The sequence below is a fragment of the Cucumis sativus genome, unplaced genomic scaffold (assembly GCF_000004075.3).
Source record: "Cucumis sativus cultivar 9930 unplaced genomic scaffold, Cucumber_9930_V3 scaffold63, whole genome shotgun sequence".
In the NCBI taxonomy this organism is placed as follows: Eukaryota; Viridiplantae; Streptophyta; class Magnoliopsida; order Cucurbitales; family Cucurbitaceae; genus Cucumis; species Cucumis sativus.
In genome coordinates this window covers 157,778-164,265 of record NW_022279557.1, presented here as the reverse complement: position 1 = coordinate 164,265, position 6,488 = coordinate 157,778, and the positions used below count along the sequence as shown (strand labels likewise).

Genomic DNA, 6,488 nt, shown 5'->3' with positions numbered 1-6,488 from the left:
GGTGATGAAGTTGATTGGAGAATGAAAAGAGAAGGAAGAAAAGAGACGGTGGTGTGGCCGTAGGTTGAAGAGGAAGAGAAAGGAAGAAGATGAATAGGAAAAGAGAAAAAATAAGATTAAATATTATAAATATATATATATATATATATATATATATATGAAATACAAAAATAAAAGTAGAATAACGATGAAATTTTGAAAAATGAAAATTTGGATAAAGTAAAATTTGAAAATAAAGATTTGATACAAATCCAATATTTGGAGGAAAAAAAAGTGTGTTAAGATAATGTAGGAGAAAATCAATATTTATGCTAAAATTTTGCATATTTCAAAATTAGTTACAGTTTAACTAAAAAGCAGGCGAGGAGATTTTAGGGTTAATGAAAATTCAAAACACGTGAAATGCTCATGTTTGCTATTCTTCTAATAAAATTTTGCTATTTTCTCAAATGAGTGTAATCCAACAAAATGAAGTTGTGTGTGTGTGAACAAAAATGAGGTAAATAGCTTTGATGATGATGGCAAATGGGTAAAGAAAATCTTATCTTATTCTTCACTTTTCATTTAATTGACAAAAAGTAACCAACCATATGAAGGGAAAAACAAAATGCTCTCTCAGTTACTTTACTCATTTCTTTGTTCTTTGTGTGGGAGATATTTGAAATGGAGATGAAGATCAAAATGAAAGAGAGATTATGCATACACTGTGAGAAGCACACAGAAAAATTGAAAATAAATTGAGAAGAAGAGAGAGATAAGCCTGAGGGAGAAATATTCATGTAACGCCCCAAACTTGAAGGTAAATTATTTTGAGAGAATTATTTCGATTTGTTCAAGATTTTTTTTTTAAATATGTTGAAGGGGAGAAAGAAGATTTGAAAATGTATTAATATAATTAAATATGTATATGTATTTAATTATATTTTTATTATTATATTTATTTTACATTTTATTAAATAAAAGAAAAAAAATGAAAATTTTAAATATATATATATATTTATTATATATTTTTATTATATTTATTTTATATATTTTTTTAAATAAAAAGAAAAGAAAATGAAAATTTCTTTTTTCCCTTTTCTTCTTCCGCCCAGCGCCGCGACCCTCCCTTCCGTTCTCCATCTCCGTTCGCGAAGCAACCTTGCAGCAGTCGTCCCGCGTGACTCTCCGTTCGTCTGTTTCCGTCTCCATTCACCGAAGCCGAACCCAACCGCCACCCTCTCTTTTCTCCTTCGGATCGAAACCGCCGCGCGCCATCCACCTGTAACTGTCGTGCCTCCCCGCTCACAACGCGTCGTCCAGATCTGCATCGCCGAGCCGTCCAGGTCCTCGCTGCCGCTCGTGCTTCACCCTTGCAGTTTGCAGTAACCCAGATCCGTCGCTGCAACCGTCGGCCGTTCGTGAAGCCCTGCGGCGCAACCTCTGTTTCCAGCCGCCGCCCATTTCGTTCTCCTCTGTTTTCTGCACTGCCGCGCGACTCTCCGACCGCGTCTGTCTTCACCTCCGTGAAGCCGTCGATGCATACATCTTGTGAAGCCCGGTCGCCGTGTCAGATCGTCGATCGATTTTGAGGCAGCCGCCACGTCTCCTTTGGCCGACCGCTGACCGACCCACACTTAGGATTTTTGCTGCGAGTTCGACAGTCGTGCGTTGAGGTGTTGGGAGTAACGTTGGGCTCCCTTAAATTCACAACCAATATATGAATTGTTGAGGGTTCAGTTCGCCAATACTTCGGTGAGTTGGAACTTACGTTGAGGAAAGTAAGTGAGATATGTATCTTGAAAGTAATCGAATTTTTGTATTGTATTGCTTAGGATTGTTTCGAGGACGTTAGTTGATTAAGGAGCTTCCCTAACTTTGAGGTAAGGGATTTTCTACTGGACTCACTTATGATTGTGAATTGTATGTCTGTATGATTGTCTCTGACTGAGTAAAGATGTTGAGATGATATATATATATACACGTATGGATGTAGATTCGGTGTTGAATGTATACTGTGGATTGACTGAAAATATATATATACATATGGATTGAAGTAGACTTAGTGTTGAATGCATATTGTGATTGTCTTGGAATATATATATGTGTGTGGATGTGGACAGGACGAAAATTGTAGATTGTGTTTGTATGAGATGCAGATGTGAACTTGTGATTGTCGTTTAGACTGGGTGTACGTTACGCTAAAGTATGACTGTGTGCTGGTGAACTGAGGGGTGTATTGACTGTATAGTTTGATTGACTGACGTATTAGTATGTTATTGACAGACATATGACTAAAGTGAGATAAGTTGACTGTTAGGACGTTGAGAGAAAGAACTTTATATTTTGAAGTAACTGAAAGATGGATTGAATGGAATGAGGGGAAAATTGTTAGCTTTTATTGGGATGTGTGCCTTGTAGGTGTCCCACGGGATCACCAATTTATTCTGCACCTTCGGGCATTAGACTGATATGTGTTTCTGCAGAACACTAGACTGATATGTACGTCCCTCGGGCGTTAGACTGAAATGTGCATCCTACGGGATCACAAGACTGCGACTGTACAGGGTGTCCCAATAGAATGTTAACAATTTATTTTCCCCTGACGGGACCAGTAGAGGGTCTCTTACTGAGTATTGTTATACTCACCCTTCTTATGTTTAATTTTCAGGCAAAGGAAATAAAGGTGGCAAATCGGCGAGGGGCAGGAAGGAAGCGTGATTGCCATAGGAAACGTGTCATTTTGCTTCCGCTTATGGTTTCTTTTGAGGTTTAAGATGTTGTATTGAAATTTAGTTTACAAACTTTTATTTGTAAATAGTATTATTTTTAAGTTTTTTTTTTATATTAGAAAATCAGGCCTGACTTAAAGTTGTTTTTAAATTGGCTTACGTTTCATTTTGTATCAACCAAAGTCTTTTGTCAAAAATTAATGACCTCGACTTACCTAGAAAAGTTGGGTCGTTACAATTCATTTCCTTTTCAAAGTGAATTGCAAAGAAATTTTCTCAAATTGAAAAGAAAGGAGAAATATACAAATTCAGCCACCGCTTCTTCTCCCTTCAGTTTGCAGTTTTCGTCTCCCTCTCTTCTATTATTAAAATAAATAAATAAAATATCACAACCCGACTTAACACAAACTATTTACTCCAACTTTTTAAACCACAAATTTAATTTCTCAACTTTTAAACTATTTTACTTACAATCTACTTTATTCATTTCTTCAGATTTATATCTAACAAATAAAAAAAAATCAAAATTTATAGACACTTAAAACATAAAATTGAAAGACCTATTAAACAATTGAAAGGTTTAAGAGGTAACTAGACAAACTTTAAAAGTTCTAAGGGAAAGAATCTTTTGTTTAACTATTACAGTAATTAATTTTGAAAATATGTTATTTTAGAAAAACTACAAGTGTTTGACAACTCTTTGAAAGCTATTGAAATACTCTCAAATTGTATTTTAAGCAATTTTAATAAAAAGAAAGTCTACATAAAAAAAATACCCTTTTTAAAGGAACATTTTTTCTCTAATCACTCCAATGGAACTCAAACACGTACTTCAAGTTAATTCTGGTATCCAAGAATCAGTCTCATCCAACATAAACAAGAACATTCAACTTGATAGAACTTCATTACCTCATTTTACAATTCCCAAAGTTACTAAATGAAGGACCATTCCTAAAACATACTTACATCCAACTTTCTCCATGAATAAACTTATCGTCTTTTATGTACTGATGAATATAGAGATGGAGCGATCAGAGTTTGTTTATGTACCAAATTAGAGTGAGTTGAGAAAAGAGTGGATTTACACAAGGACGAAATGGCTGGCTGCTGCTTGTTCAAAATTGAAAGTTAGGGTGACCTTGTTTCTCATAGGGACTCAGCAAATTGAGGGGCCTCCAAGTCTACTTCTTGTCTCATTATACATGCCATTAGCCATTCAACGTTGAAAGTCCATATCCCTTTTTCTACGGCCACCAAGGCTTCCTCCACGTCTTCCTCACAAGCCACAAAGCTCGTCTTCCATACGTTGTTTACTTTATCTAGCTCATGAATCACCTAAATTTTCAAGCATAATGAATTTGCCAAATGAGAGAAAAAATTATGTATATACTACAAGGAAATTGCAAGTATTCACCCTATCAAAAAATATTAAACAAATTCTTGTTCTAGTCCCTAAAATTTTTCATCTTTTCCCAACTTTCAAAATGCTTCCTATGAGATATATTCCAATCACATATAGCAGAAATGACCGATGAGTATTGGATAAATGAATATTAATTGATAAAATAATTTACAAAATACTAAAACCGTTAGTTGGCTACGTTTTGGAAGCTCGATGACTAAAATGGATGTTTTGAAAGTTCTAAGGCTAAAATGGAATTTAAATCAACATAATAGTAAGTTCAAGATCAAAGACAAGCTAAACAATAAAATGTTGCGACCAGAAAACAATCTAATCATAATTAGAAACATGGATGTATGTATTTGTACACCAAATCACAAAAAATAACTCCAGATTTCGATCTAGAGACAATTAAAAACTTGAACAAATTTGATAATTAAAGAAACACGGAGATGGCCATATGACCCCTTGTGCATAGACTTTTTACATTACATGCTCAATTCCTAGGATCAAAACAAACATAAATATTAAAGACTTAAAGAAGCACATACACTCTAGTTTGGGTAGTGTATCAATAAACAATATGTATGGAACACTCGGAGAACACGTGTTGAACACTAGTTAGTAGTAGATGTGTTAGACAACAAGTATTCCAATGCAATAAAGGTCAAGATTGGTCACACACACATATTAAACTCTTGGCTTTGAATAAGTTTTGAGTGAAGGACAAGCTTATTTTTAAGCATATAAATACATAAACTTATTGACTTTGAATTTCTATATAAATATGATACATACTTTTTAAATTATATATATTAAAACTGTGTTCTAGCACTATCCTATATTTTTAAGAAAAAAATGACACGTCACCATGTCTATGATTTATTGACCCATGTCTAGAATTCGTATACGTGCTTGTTTTTTGAGAACTTCACGTCTTCATTAGATGGGAGGATAGCCATATTATAGTGGTTGTATATGTAATATAGAGAACCAAACCTAGTACTCGAGATTTGTACAATAACAGAGAACTTACATTTCCACCGGCTGACTTGACTATCAGGGATAGAGTTTTAGGTGGTGGTTGAGCGTGAGCTGATATGCAAACATCATACCCTTCAAATAAAGCTCAAGAACATGCTTTTGCCCTGAGAACTACAGCTTTTAGGCTGGCTCGATACTTCGATATGTAGTCATCATCATTTAGTATGTAAGGCAACTCGTCTGCAGATCCATAAGGAATTAATCAATCACAAAAATTAGGTAGGATGAAAAACATAAGTGGAAGAAAATACATTACGCTTTGATACTAGCAAGCCATTCGAACTTACCAACAAATCTGCCTTCCCGGTAGCTTTCCTTTAACCAACTGGAGGAGACAATCCAAGCTCTGAGTAATTTGCAATTAACTTGCAATTTTAGTAACAAGATATAGTAAAAATTATGAGCAAGAGCACACTGACACGCTTGAAGCCACATGGTAATGCATATGCTCGATAATCATTGAGAACATTAACAGGAGAAAATAAAGTTAAGAACAGTAGCTTGAAGAACAAAAAACATTCTACAACATAAAATCTTCAAAAACACATTGCTTAAAATCAAGTTTACTAATATAAAAGGTAAGATATTACGTTCCACTCTCCACACTACTGAAGTTCAACATTTCACATGAAAGAAATGAAATACTACTCTCAAATATAACTAAAAAAAGCATAAATGGGTAAAGAAAAAGCATAGAGAAATGCAAAAGAATCCTTGGCTTTGATATATTGAAAGGTAAAGAATATCAACCATAGATGCCCGGGAGAAGAACTCCTACAAATACACACTTAACGCAGATTATCATTCGCTAACATGAGACCTTCTAGAGTTATTCTGTTAGGATACTTCCTAACAAGAACAAGTTCTTAATTTATTATAATGAACTATAAGAAAATACAAGATAAAACCAAGTATAAGGCACTTGGAACCTCCCTCTTGAGTACTCTCACCCAAGCCCTAGATCACTCCCCAGAATTCTCCCCTCACTTACCCTCCCTCCATTTATAATAAGATGTAACCACACTTACATAATAACTACTAGTAACTTTCTAAATATCTAATTACCCTTATACCCCTAACCTTATACTAATCTAGGTATCTAACATTACCCGATCCTTCAAAACACCTTGTCCTCAAGGTGTGCTTACAAACATGATCAAGGCCCCTTTCTCTTTTTTTCTCTTTTTAATTGCAAACAATCCCCAGCATTCTGCTCTTCAATGTTGAAAAAGAAATCCTCCCCTTCGGCTTTGAAAAACTCTCGATTCCAATAAGGTCCATTGACTTCAGCCCACAAAGCAGCCCAATGTACTTGAATTTTCCTTTTCCAT

The 6,488-nt window shown here is 34.8% G+C and overlaps 2 long non-coding RNA genes across 3 annotated transcripts; one reads left to right on the top strand and one right to left on the bottom strand.

Moving 5' to 3' along the window:
- The first annotated feature begins 1,417 nt into the window (after window positions 1-1,417).
- On the top strand, window positions 1,418-2,663 carry LOC116406075. Of its 2 annotated transcripts, XR_004219142.1 has the most exons (3): window positions 1,418-1,734; window positions 1,815-1,862; window positions 2,651-2,663. It is a non-coding gene; the product is annotated as an uncharacterized LOC116406075 (long non-coding RNA). The 2 variants fall into 2 exon arrangements; XR_004219141.1 differs by lacking the exon at window positions 2,651-2,663 and having other exon boundaries at window positions 1,815-2,012.
- Window positions 2,664-3,838: 1,175 nt separating this feature from the next.
- Window positions 3,839-5,705, bottom strand: LOC116406070. Its single transcript, XR_004219138.1, has 3 exons — window positions 5,445-5,705; window positions 5,150-5,337; window positions 3,839-4,046 (listed from the first exon to the last, which is right to left on the bottom strand). It is a non-coding gene; the product is annotated as an uncharacterized LOC116406070 (long non-coding RNA).
- Window positions 5,706-6,488: the final 783 nt, after the last annotated feature.